Below are 14,263 nucleotides of genomic sequence, written 5' to 3'. Positions count from 1 at the left end.
TTAAAGAGTTTGGTCAGATATGGTGATAAGTCAGGGGCAAATTGTTTGTAAAATTTGTTTTGGTCAGATATGGTGATAAGTCAGGGGCAAATTGTTTGTAAAATTCGTTTTTGTATCCGTAGTTTCCTGGAGATTTGTTTCGAGGGAGTGTTTTGATGGCCATGTCTATTTCTTCGGGAGAGATTGGAATAGATATGGCGTCAAGTTGAGATGGGGAGAGTTGGGGAAGTTTGGTTGTGTGTAGGAATTGTTGTATGGATGCAAGTGTGGGTTGTATAGTGTCAGAATCGTTTTTAAGATTGTATACGTGTTGATAATTTGCGAAGGCATTAGCTATTTCTTGTGGATTTGTGGTTAATGCATGTGTGGTTGGGTGTTGAACTGAGGATATTTTGGATTTTAGGCATCGTCGTTTGATCATTTTGGTTAGTAGAGAATTGGCTTTGTTACTCGGAGTAGAATTTAACTTTATAAATACGACCTTAATCTTCAAAAAATTAAAGCAAAAGGGTTCTAAGTTTGTTTCTGACTGTGACGAGGGAAGAAGAGATTGAGGTGTTTGGGGATTTTTTTGTTCTTTTGTTTTAATGGAAATGAGGAGTTCATCAATTTTTGTTTCTTTGTTTGGTAATGCGGGAGTTCAGTTGTATAAGAATACCTCTCGTGTATGCCTTGTAAGTGGACCATAATATGAGTATAGAGATGTCAGGTGTATCGTTTAATTCAAAGAATATATTGTGTGTGTCCAATATGTTTCTTGTGGTCTGGATTCCTCTGTAGAGTCGAATTCAATCTCCATATTCGAGGGATCAAAGAATGTTGATTGTAGTCGAGAGTGATGGAAATTGGAGCGTGGTCTGACCATGTTATGGTGCCGATCTTGGAGGAGGTGACTTGCTGTAACGTCCACTTGTCTGTGATGAAAAAGTCAATTCTGGAGTAGGATAAATGGGATGGGGAATAATAAGTGTAGTCTTTCCGTGCTGTGTTGACATCGCCAGATAGGCCAATCCCGGGGCGGATAAGGTGGAGGCGTGGCCTGCTTTCCATATTTGGACGGTAATACGGAAGAGCTTATAAGAGTTAACGTGTCAACCTGATTGGACAGTACGTGTTCCCCAAGGCAATGCACAATTTGGAGAGGAGCCACTACCAGAGTGCTGACCCCCTGTGAGGGAGATTTGTTTGTGGTGAGAGCAGACCAGTGGAGTGGCTGCATACTTGAAGGATCTGAGGGTGTGATCCCACGAAACGCTTTGACCCTTACGGGTCGAAGTTTTGAGGTGAGAGGCTAATTTAGTCGGTGGTCAGATTTTGTGTAAGCAGCTACCCACTGTCACATATTCAGCACGAGTGTCATCTGGAATTGGATAAAGTGATATTATCCACATACTGGACTGTTTGAGCACAGATCAGACCTTGCAGTCTGATCTAATTTGTGTGTTGTTGCACGGCATTTGCACAAATATTGTACACTGATTGTGTTATGTATTTTTATTGCAATGATTGAGATATTTTTACATATTATAGGGGGTACATGTCCTTTGTCATTTTTTGTGGCACTTTTAGATATTTATTGTATTTATATACACTACGTCTTTGCATGTTTATGCTTTATATTGAGTTTGCAGTGGTTGTGACCTATTTTTCTTGACTATTATTCACCATTACTTCTTGGTCCAGCTGTATATCACTGTATTTGTGGTATTATATTATGTGGCACATTGCATGATTGTGTGTTATTTCACAGGTATTTTATATATTAATATTGTGGCACTAAGTGAGCATTTTTTAGTTTTTCACTTATGTTTTTTAGACTGTGTCACCATTCACATGTGTATTTTATTGGTTTAAATTATGTTATTTATATGAGTAGCGCTACATTTTTATGTATATCTACAGATCATGGGTATATGATTTAATGTTAGCAGCTTCTCTTGGTAGGTCACATATTTATCAGCGCATGAGGTTCACACCACTATATCGTAGAGATTGTTGGTGTGTAGAAAGTGGTTAAAGGTATGTTTTGGAGGAGCGTTTGCTAGAGGAGGAGTCCAGGAGCGGATTGCCTATGATGTTGAATTCTCCGCCAATGAGTAGTCTGTCTTGTTTTTGGGAAGAGATGGTTGAGTTGATTTTGTTGAAAAATTGGAGTTGGTTGGTATTTGGACCGTATACATTGACTAGGGTGTATAGGATTTCGTTGAGTTTGCATATTAGGATATGGTAACGGCCTTGGGCGTCTGCTACTTCTGAGACGTATTGGAATTGAAGGGAGTCTCTTATGGCTGTAATGACACAATTTTTTTTTCTTGGGGTTGGTCGCCATATATATTGAAGAAAAGTGATGTATATTGAGTTTAGGGACTTTGGTGGAGGCAAAGTGGGTTTCCTGTATGAATAAGATGTCAGCTTGTAAGGATCGAGCTTCTTTTAGTAGTAGAGATCTTTTGTAAGGGGAGTTAAGACCACGGACATTCAGGGATGATATGTTAATCATTTTGTTGGATGTGGATGGGTTGTATGAAGTAGTAGAGATGATTTTTCGGTTGTGGAGGAAAGTAGGTTTCTTTTTGTTGTAGGTGGAGAGCTTCCAGAGGGAAGGAGTAGTGAGGTTGGTTTGGTCGCTGGTTTGAAGAGGGTATTTCATCTTGTGGTGTAGGTTTTTGAGGGGAGAGAAGTTGATTAGATTGACTGGTGGTATGAGGAGGCAAAAGGGGTCAGAAAAACGTGTAGAAAACACGTGACCTGTGTAGCACATTTTGCTACTGTATAACGGGGAGGTTTGAACATGCATGACTCATGAACGAAAACTTGGGGTCTGGAAATGTTTGGATAGGGGCTCTCTGCCAGCCTTTAGTGGTTTGTGAAGTGGTACCCTGCTTGTTGGGTGTTGAGTGATGTAAGGGATTGTTGGTTCATGACCATTCTGCGTCCATTTGTTGTGGATGAGTAGAGGTGGATTGGTGTGAGTCCACTGGTATGATGTTTCATGTTTTCAGGAGTTCGATGCCTGCTTCTAGAGTTTTGATCGTATAGGGCCTTCCTTGGTGTTTAACAGTGAGCTTCGTGGGGAAACCCCATTGGTAGCCAATTCCATGATTCTGCAGCGCTTTTGTTATGGTGACAAGCTTCTTGCGGTTGAGGAGTGTAGCTTTGGATAGGTCGGCGAATAGTTTGTTATTCGCTTGGGATGCTGGAATTGAGGTAGGGTTTCTAGCTGCTATCATTTTTCTCCTTCACGTGGTAGAAGTGTATACACGCTAGGATGTCTCTGGGTATTGCGGCCGGTAGGAATGATGGTTTTGGTATTCTGTGTGCACGGTCTATGGCGATCTCCACATCTGTGAGAGAAGGGATGAGGTGCTTCATGTATTGTTGGATGTAAGGAACTATGGTTCCTCTACTGGGATATCATGCAGATCATCGCTCCCAGAGCAAAATGCTATCATGCTGGTTTATAATTTAATCCGCATATAGCTCTGGTGAGTGTATTAATTTCATCTGGTGTCGGATTTGCATATGGGTGTTTGTTTCAAGATTGACATTAAGTTGATATTGGATTATCACTGTTTATGGTGGCTGGACTTATGTTTATATTTATGGATTTTATTTGTTATTTCTATTATTTATCCTTGCATTTTTTGTAAATAATTAGCGCACTCTTTATTTATACACAATTTCACCTTTTTTGCTTAGAGGTGCTGCTTATTATTTTATTTATCTTGTTTTCTGTGGCGCTTCTTATATTTGTTACATTAAGGCACAAAAGGATCCAGTGACCCCTCCAGGGAAGCCCTTTGTATAAGGCAGAGGATACTTTTGTGCCCCGTTAGACCATTTAGATATACTAATACTGGGCATATTGGGTTTTCTCCTTCCTGCGTGCGGTGCATATGGACTGCAGTGAGTGCAGCCTACAGCTGAAATGAATACACCGATTAGCCATAACATTAAGATCACTGACAGGTGTAGTGAATAACACTGATTGTTTTGGTACAATGGCATCTGAAAGAAAATAGGCATTGCAGTATGTTGTATATGGGGCTGCATAGCTGCACACTGGTCAGAGTGTCCATACGAACACATGTCCACAGCCAAAAGCACATACAATGGGCATGTGAGCATCAGAACTGGACCACAGAGCAGTGGAAGAAGGTGGCCTGGTCTGACGAATAACGGTTTCTTTTACATCATGTGGATGGCCGTGTGCAGGTGTGCTGCTTACCTGGGGAGGAGATGGCAGGAGAATGCAGTATGGGAAGAAGGAAAGCCAATAGAGGCAGTGTGATGCTTTGGGAAATGTTCGGCTGGGAAACCCTGGGTCCTGCCTTTCATGTGGATGCTACTATTATTATTATTATACAGTATTTATAAAGCGCCGATAGTTCGCTCAGCGCTGTACATTATAAAGGGGGACAGAACAATAACAATACAATGCAAAACATGAGGGGATTGAGGGCCCTGCTCTTTCGAGCTTACAATACTATGACACGTACTACCTACCTAAGGTACACCCCTTCATGGAAACGGTATTCCCCAATGGTAGTGGTCTCTTTCACACTTCAATAAATGGTTCAAGATTGGTTTGAGGAACCCAATGGGTTAGAGTTGTTGACTTGACCTCCAAATTCTCTAGATCTCAGTCCATCAAGCATCTGTGGAATGTGCTGTAAAAACCAGTCTGATCCATAGAGGCTCACCTCGCAACTTACAGGACCTAATGGATCAGCTATTGACAGCTTTGTGCCAGACACCAAAGCATACCTTCACTGGTCTAATGGTGTCATTGCCACAATGGGACAGGGCTTTTGTGGTGGCAAAAGGGGGAACTATTCAACATTGGGTAGGTCATCATAATGTTAATGCTGGTGTATATACGGCCCTGGCCAAACGTTTTGAGAATGGCACAAATATTAATTTTCACAAAGTCTGCTGCGTCAGTGTTTTTAGATCTTTTTGTCCGATGTCACTATGGTATACTGAAGTATAATTACAAGCAGCCCATTCTTGCATAATCAATGCTTGGAGTATGTCAATATTTGTGGGGGGTTTTTTGTTCACCCGCCTCTTGAGGATTGACCCCAAGTTCTCAACGCGATTAGGGTCTGGGGAATATCCTGGCCATGGACCCAAAATTTTGGTTTTGTTCCCTAAGCTACTTAGTTATCACTTTTGCATGGCTTTGGCAAAATTGTGAGTAGTGATGGGCTGAACACCCCTCTGTTTGGTTCACAGTCGAATATTCGAACATACGGAAAGTTTGACTGCGAACTTCGAACAGGGACAATTTACTGAGCAGTATCTTACCGCATCTGAGTATGTGGTAAGGTACCGCTCAGTTACTAAAATACTGCATGAGTTAAATTATTAAGTCATGCTGTAATTTAGTAGTGAAACACTCTTTAATGTTTCAGCTGTCAGCAGGATTCCCCGCTGCCAGCTGATTGTCAAAATAATTGTTGGTATTAACGACAAAAAAAACAAGCCCTTCAGTTCTGGTATTGATTTTAAGGGGAATGCCCACTCCAAAATGTTTTTAAAAATGGTGAGGGGGTTCCCCCCCAAAATCCATACCAGACCCTTAACCAAGAATGCAGGTCAGGAAAGAGGGGGGATGTGTGAGTGCCCCCCCAAACAGTACCAGGCCACATGCCCTCAACATGGAGGGGGTGCTTTGGGTTGGGGGGCCAACCCCCCAAAGCACCTTGTCCCCTTGTTGGGCACAAGGGCCTCTTCCTCACAACACTGGCCAGTGTTGTGGGGGTCTGCAGGCAGGGGGCTTATTTGAATCTGGAAGCCACCTTTAACAAGGGAGCCCTAGCTCCCACCCCCCCATGTGAATGAGTATGTGGCACCCATTCACAAAGGAAAAAAAAGTCTAGTGTAAAAAATGACAGGAGACAGTCTTTGACAAGTTCAAAAAAACAAAAAACATTCCATCGAAGTATAGCCAACGTCAATCACAATGCCCGCCGTTAGGGTGCAGTGCATTCTGGGCCACGGTGGGAGAACAGCCTGCCGAACGCACTTTACCATTCGTGTGTTCGGCGAAGCCCATCTCTACTTGTGAGTGAGGCCACTACCTTGGCTGAGAAGCAACCCCACACATGAATGGTCTCATGATGCTTTACTGTTGGCATGACACAGGACTGATGGTAGCGCTCACATTTTCTTCTCTTGACAAGGGCAATGACTTTACCCCAGTCCTCAGCTGTCCAATGCCTGTACCTTTTGCAAAACATCAGTCTGTCCCTGATGGTTTTCCTGAGAGAAATGGCTTCTTTGCTGCCCTTCCTCACTCTGTGTGGAGATGCACTCACACCCACCTGCTGCCATTCCTGAGCAAGCGCTGCACTGGTGGTACCCCGATCCTGCAGCTGAGTCAGCTTTAGGAGACAACCTTGGCACTTACTGAGCTTTCTTGGGTGCCCTGAAGCCTTCTTCACAACAACTGAACCTCTCTCCTTGAAGTTCTTGTTGAACCAATAAATGGTTGATTTAGGTGCAATCTTAGAAGCCGCAATATCTTTGCCTGTGAATCCCTTTTTATGCAAAGCAATGATGACTGCACTTGTTTCCTTGCATGTAACCATAGTTAACAGTGGAAGAACAATGATTTCAAGCACCATCCTCCTCTTAAAGCTTCCAGTTTGTTATTCTAACTCAATCCCCATGACAGCGTGATCTCCAGCCTTGTCTTCATCAACACTGACACCTGTGTTAACGAGAGAATCACTGACATATCAGCTATTCCTTTTTTGTGGCAGGGCTGAAATGCAGTGGAAATATTTTTTTTTTAGGGGGGGGGGGGGGGAGATTAGCTACTTGCCTATTGGGCACTTTACTCCATGCCCAGGTCATTTTTCAGCTTTTAGCGCTATCGCACTTTGAATGACAATTGCGTGATTATGCAACACTGTACCCATATGAAATTTTTATAATTTTTTTTTTTTTTACACAAATAGATCTTTCTTTTGATAGTATTTATTCACCACTGGGTGTTTTATTTTTTGCACTATAAACAAAAAAAGAGCAATACATTTGAAAAAAAAAAAGGTTTTTCTTTGTTTCTATTTTGCAAACAGGTAATTTTTTTTTTCCTTCACCGATGTGCGTTGATGAGGCTGCACTAAATAAGTGAAATGAACTTCTGCACCTACTGAGTGATATATAAAGTGATTGCTACTGCTATCATCAATTGTGTTCCTACAATGCAATTATATAAAATAAAAAAAATGATGTAGCGCTGCTTACAAAATATTAGATAAACATTAATCCATCATAATGGAACAACCAAAGTGAATACAAAGTGCTCATAATAATAAATTAAAATAAATATCCTCCATTATTACACAATCAACGTGAACTGATATCAAAGTGCTCCAAAAAGTTCATATGATTCCAAATGTAACGTAATCCAACACATAAAATGAGAATCTGTGCTTCATGTGAATTCCACGCATTAATTGGTGCCACTTCTGTGCCCTCTGAACTCTTACCTCCATTGCATGTAAAACTGTGTGTTTAACCACTAGCCTACAAAGCACTTATACCCCTTTCCTGCCCAGTCCAGTTTTCAGCTTTCAGCACTGTCGCACTTTGACAATTGCACGGTCATGCAACACTGTACCCATATGACATTTTTATAATTTTTGTGAGACGGAGCTTTTTTGGTGGTATTTAATCACCTCTGGGTTTTGTTATTTTTTTGCTAAACAAACCAAAAACAACTGAAAATTTTGATAAAAAAACATTTTTTCTTTTTGTTATAACATTTTGTAAGTGATTTTGTCCTTCACTGTTGTGCAGTGATGAGGCTGCAGTGATGAGCATTGACAGGCATTACTGATGGGCACTGAAAGGCAGCACTCATATATGGCACTGATAGGTGGCACTGACTGGCTCTGATAGGCATTGATAGGTGACACTGAAAGGCAGCTCAGATAGGCACTGATATGTTGCATTGATGTCCATTGGTAGGCACTGACATATGGCATTGAAGCACTGATGGGCACTGGCAGGTGCCATTGATTGGCACTGACAGGTGGCACTGCTGGAGCCACGCATGCGCGGTTAGAGTGGGAGGATGTCATATGACGTCCTCCCAGAAGGAGAGAACCACCTTGCGCCCATCATTAACTTATATGGTGGGCCGGAGGTGGTTAATGACACATCTCCACAGTTGATCACTATCTCCTTTAGCCACTAGAGGCTATCTACTCCTTCTCCCATATGGTAGATGTTAAGGCACTTACTGTCAGCAATAACTGGTGGCACTGATAGGTGCAACTGCTGGGCGGCACTGCAGCGCATTGATCATGAGTTCCCTGATGATCCGTGTCGATCTGCTGTGTGACAGTTACTGGTTATCAGCAGTACTTTCCTCACGCTGTGACAGCGTTCAGAATTAAGCAATTACATTCATAATCATGTTAAATAGGAGTCAGTACACACATGCCATCATTTAAAGTGCCTCTAATTAACCTCAAATAAAGTTCAGCTCTTCTAGTAGGTCTTTCCTAACATCTTTGTCACATCCTACAGAAAAAGCAATGGTCTGCAGAGAGCATCCAGAGCATCAGAAGGATCTCATTGTTAAAAGGTATCAGTCAGGAGAAGGATACTAAAGAATTTCCAAGGCATTAGATAAACCATGAAACACAGTGAAGACATCTCTGATCCACATCCCTTGTATTGGATTAACCCTGTTGTGCCCGGACCTCTGCCCTGCCTTGGACTTAACCCTCTCTGCCCTGGTCTGCATACCATGTACTCGATTAACCCCATTATGCCCGGACCTCTGCCCTGCATTGGACTTAACCCTTTCTGCCCAGATCCGCATCTCTGGTGTTGGATTAACCCCATTGTGCCTGGACCTCTGCCTGCATTAGTCTTAACCCTCTCTACCCAGATCCGCATCCCGTGTATTGGGTTAACCTCGTTGTGCCTGGACCTTTGCCCTGTGCTGGTCTTAGTCCGATTCTGTCCTAAAACCTTGCCCACAGACTCCAACCCCTGCGGTGTCCTAGCGCACTGTGGACTATCAGCCCCATATTGCCATTCTGAGAACCCTACTGTGTCTTGTGTCCTGTGGACTAGCTGTTTGATTGTCTGCACTCCAAAATACTCCCCAATAAACGCCCGCATGTCAGCTTCCATGTAATCTGTCTCTGTGTGCTTTCTCTCTGCGCTCCTAGTTCATCACAACTGGTTGACAGCAGTGGGACGAGAGCGCTCTAGATGGCGGATGAGAGTCTGCATACAATGGACACAGAGGCTCTGGAATATCGACACTGGATGGCGAGCAGCTTACAAAAAAGGCCAGAACATTGGGCCTTAACTACAGGGGACTTAATAAAGATAAGCTGGTTCAGATGCTGGAGGAAGGCAGCCAACAGGAAGATTTGGGCACAGATATGGGCCAAGCAGTCTCGAGGGAAGACGGATCAGATCTTCACAGTACAATCAGCTAATGCCCTTGGGTCATATGGTACGAGGAATAGATGGCCATTCTAGGAAAGGATGCCACCACGGAAAGGAAGCTTGCGGCCATTAAAAAAGACAAAAAGAGTGGAAAGCTGCAAAGAAGCAAGCAGCTGCTCCTGTGCCTGTCCCTGTGGCACAGGAGGCACAGAAATATCCAGGAAGGACTTTAAGCCCTACCAAGAACACACTGGAGATGTAGAAGGGTTCTTCCAGGACTTTGAAAATAAGTGCAAACTACTGCAGGTTCCACCCACAGACTGGACTCACCATGTGGTAGGGCTGCTTGACGGAGGGGCTGCTGATGCCTACCGAATGATGGATCCCCCCCCCAAGAAGTGGAACTATAAGGAGATAAAAAGGGCCATACTGGACTATTACGCTGTATCATCAGAGTCATATCGGGCCCAGTTCCGGACTACCCCCAGCCTCCCAGAGACCTTCTTAAAGATGTTTGTGCACAAGTTGTCCTTAGTCTATCACCAGTGTCTGGAAGGGGAGAAGGCAACCTCCCCTGAGCAGATCACCCAGGCCATCCTGAAGGAACAGATGCCCCCCCCGAGCTCCGACAGTGGGTCCGTGAACGAAAACCTGCCACCCTTGAAGAAGCTGCAGTCTTAGCAGATGAGGCACTCCTAATTAACCCACAATGGAAGAAGCCTGCTGCCGATGCACCCCGAGCTGCCAGGATGTACAGCCCTGCATCGTTGTCCTACATGACTCCCCATCACCGGATGGGCCCCCTCCATGGCCCCTGCTCCTACTTCGTCCAGCCACCTCACAGCAGGCCCCCAGACCCACCTGAGATGGGCGTTGTTTTGGCTGTGGGCAGACTGGTCACTATCAGGTCAGCTGCCCCACCAGGAAACAGACTCTTGGGCCTAGATTGCCCAAGCCAGTACACTATGTGGATCTGTACCAGGCTCCCGAGGACCTACCCCCCCCACCAGACTGGAGTCTCGCTCCCACAAACAAGGATATCCCTCCAGAAGTCTTTGGCCTACAGCCTGTGGGAGCCCCTACCCTGAGTCTCCAAAGAAAATCTGCAAGAGGTCACTGTGGATGGACAAAACGCAGTGGGATTCCAAGATTCAGGGGCCTTCCTCACTATTGTGGACCTCCGAGTGGTGTGTCCTGACGCTTTCCAGCCTGGCCCTGGGATAGTGATCCAACTAGCAGGGGGCAGCAAACGCTTCATCCCTCTTGATATGGTCAATCTGGACTATGGCTTGGGGCCTAAATGCTGCAATGTGGGAGTAATGGGAGGACTGCCTGTGGATGTACTTCTTAGGAACTATGTGGGTGATCTTCAGTGTCACTTTGTTGGAGGCGTCAGATGAAGTCCAGCCCACCGGGAAACCGCTGAGAGGAAGGAGGCACCCCAGCATGTGGATGGAACTCCGTTACCCGTGGTGCATGACTCATCCTCGACTGCTGACAATACTGGGATGACATGGGATCAGGAAAAGTTTCAAGGGGACTTAGCCACCGATCCTACTCTGTCAAGCTTCTGGGCCCGGGTAGGGCTGACCAGTCCTGGAACTGGCGAAAGGATAGTACAAGAAAATGGGTTGCTGTACAGAATTGTAGAGAACATTGAGGAGGGCCCCAGACTGTTGCTAAACAGCTGATAGTGCGCCAACAATTCCGGACCCAACTGCTGCACCTTGCCCACGACATTCCCATGACTGGGCATAAGGGAAAACTACGGAAAGAAAAGAGGTTGGCCCAGCCCTTCTATTAGCCTGGGATGTCCCAATCGGTAGCTCGCTACTGCCGCACCTGTGATACCTGTCAGCGACACGGGAAAACTGCCTTCGGCACCTCTACAGCCCTTACCCATTATTGAGGAGCCATTCCAACGAGTAGCTATCGCCATTCTGGGATCCTTAGCTCGCCCCAGCAAATCTGGAAAGTGGTACATCCTGACCATCGTAGACTATGCTATTAGTTATCCCAAAGCAGTCCAGCATCACAGCCTTCAACACCGAAATCCTATCAGATCAGGGGACTCAGTTCATGTCGGACCTTGTTCAGTCCCTCTGACAGACCTGTGGAATGTGGGCCATATGGACCACCCCCTAACACCCCCAGACAAATGGACTGTGTGCACACTTCAACGGGACCCTGAAGGCTATGCTATGGTAGAAAAAATAACGAGTGAGTAGCGCCCCACTGGAAAAGAAGTCCTCAAGAGAACAGTCTGCGGCTTAAAACATCATGTTTATTGACATTGTGATAACAAATGACACACAGTTAGAGCACCCTCCACCTGATACTTGTAAAAACAATGACAACATTGCCATGAAATTAAAGCACCCGTACCGGGATCCTGGTCAATCCACACATATATATATATGCAATCACCACGCACTGAGCAAATAGGCCAGAATGAAATAACAAAATACCATAGAGGTCAAATAATCATGGATAGTAAGAGTAATTGACATGACATGAAGGATTGATGTGCAGTAATCATATATAATGCAGTATGACAGCCCAATCAGCTATATCTGTGGCACAGCCATGAGGCAGAAAAAAAACAATGTCATTTTACTTATAGCATACAGATAGGATCTAGATCAATTGACCAACAGTGGGCATTGATATAGATGGCCCCATAGACCTCTCTTGTATAGTGCAGTATGACAGCCCAATAATCTATATCTGTGGCACAGCCCCGTTTCAGCCATAAGGCAAAAAGAATTCTGGGAGGGTTGACTACCAAATATTGGGTTCCCTGTGGTGCCCTACGTCCTGGAACTGCGGGAAAGGATGGGCCAACTTGCCGGCCTCACAGCTGACCATCTCCAAGCAGCCCAGGCCCGACAAAAGACATGGTATGACCGCAAGGCCTGCAGCCGGGAGTTTACCGAGAACCAACAGGTCCTCATGATTGTCTCAAATCCTCAGAACAAACTGCAACCCACATGGGAGGGACCCTTCCATGTCCTTAAGAAAGTGAATGAGACTATGTTCTTGGAAGGATTATCGGGAAAAGCGGCAGAAAACAGTGCATGTGAATATGATCAAGGAGTACCATGACTGAATCCCCCTGTCATGGCCGTCTGCCCGATACCCTCCGAGGATGACGAAGAGGCCATGCTGGATCATCTGGAAGCAGCGCGCCATCCAACGGATGTGCATCAGGTTCCCCTGGGCCTGCAACCTAACACGGGACAAAAGAAGGCCATGAATGCTGTCATGGGCCAGCGCAGTTCCATTTTTTCTGCCCAGCCTAGAAAGACCACTATCACCACTCACCATGTGGAGACCCTGGGGACCTGGCCCCTCTAACAAGCCCCATATCATATCCCCGAAGCCGTTAAGAACACTATGAGAGAGGAACTGAACAAAATGCTGGATCTGGGAATTATTCAGCCCTCCCAAAGCCCATGGGCCTCCTCTGTTGTTCTTGTCCCCAAGAAAGATGGCAGCATCCGATTTTGAGTAGACTACCGACACCTCAACGATCACACGGTTAGTGATGCCTACCCAATGCCCCGTATCGATGACCTGCTGGACCGTCTGGCTGGAGCCTGCTATGTCACTACCCTGAACTTAAACAAGGGCTATTGGCAAATCCCCTTATCCGCAGAGGGTTGGGAGCGCTCCGCCTTCATCACCCCCTTCGGCCTGTTCGATTTTCTCAACATGCCCTTTGGAATGAAAAATGCCCCTCCTACCTTCCAGCACATGGTGGACCACCTTCTGCAGGGCTGTCATGGGTTTGCCTGCGCCTACCTTGATGACATTGCCATCTTTAGCAAAACCTGGGAAGACTACCTCCGGCATGTGGGCCTTGTCCTGGACTGAATTGCAGGAGCCAACCTCACTGTCAAGGTAAGGAAGCTTCGCGTCGGCGCACATCTATGTGCCAACGCTGGGCACCCGTCGGCCATGTCAATGCGCATGAGCACGCGGTTGTGCATGCCGGCGTGTACAGGCGGGCTATTTAAACCTGTGCTGTACTTAAACCTATGCCTTCTGGTCTACTATGTTCTGTGCGTATTGCTTGTATCCTGATTCCTATTACCTACCTGATTTGACCTGACCACGATTGAATTCCGCCTGTACCGTCCCAGTTCATCCCTTGACTATCCGCTTGCCTGCTCCTCTGTACCTGATCTGCCCAATTGATCCTGACCCGGCTTGTCTGACGCTGCAACCTCTCCTGCCTGTTACTATCTCTGGCTGCCGGCTGCCCGTGGTTATCCAAACCTCCACTATACCTTCCTGCTGCTGCACCTGCTCACCTTCATCCGCAACTGACCTGCATCCTGGTCTTCTGGGTCATCACCTGCCAGCTGTCACCTCAGACCCATCAGGCACTCGTGTCCCTCCTGGCTCGGTGCCTTCTGTTTACCCTTTCAGGGGTCCCGAGAGGGAGTGGTAGGAGGATGCCCTCTCTCTACATCAGGCTCTCCAACTAGGTTTGTGACAGTACCAGAAGGCCATGTTGGAGCCTGAGAAAGAAGCCTCTCCTCTAGACGAGATCTGTCATCACATTTCCGCACTAACACAAGCCGTCAAAGATCTGCAAGAGGGATACACATGAGTTGAAAACCGCCTTCAGACCTTGCCTGCACTTGCACCTTCCGCTAGTGCCGCAGCAGCACCTGCCTCAGCTGCTGCTCCAGGAACCGTGATGACTCCTGCTGTAATGATGCTACCCCCAGAACCAGGGGTCCCTACACGTGAGAGATTTTCTGGTGACCGCAGTAAATTTCGGGTGTTTCGCAAAGCATGTGAACTTTATTTCGCATTACAACCCCGT

This window comes from Staurois parvus, unplaced genomic scaffold, assembly GCF_062004578.1.
Source record: "Staurois parvus isolate SC_StPar_1 unplaced genomic scaffold, SC_StPar_1.0 ptg000476l, whole genome shotgun sequence".
Taxonomy (NCBI): domain Eukaryota; kingdom Metazoa; phylum Chordata; class Amphibia; order Anura; family Ranidae; genus Staurois; species Staurois parvus.
Note: the sequence above shows the minus strand (reverse complement) of the source record.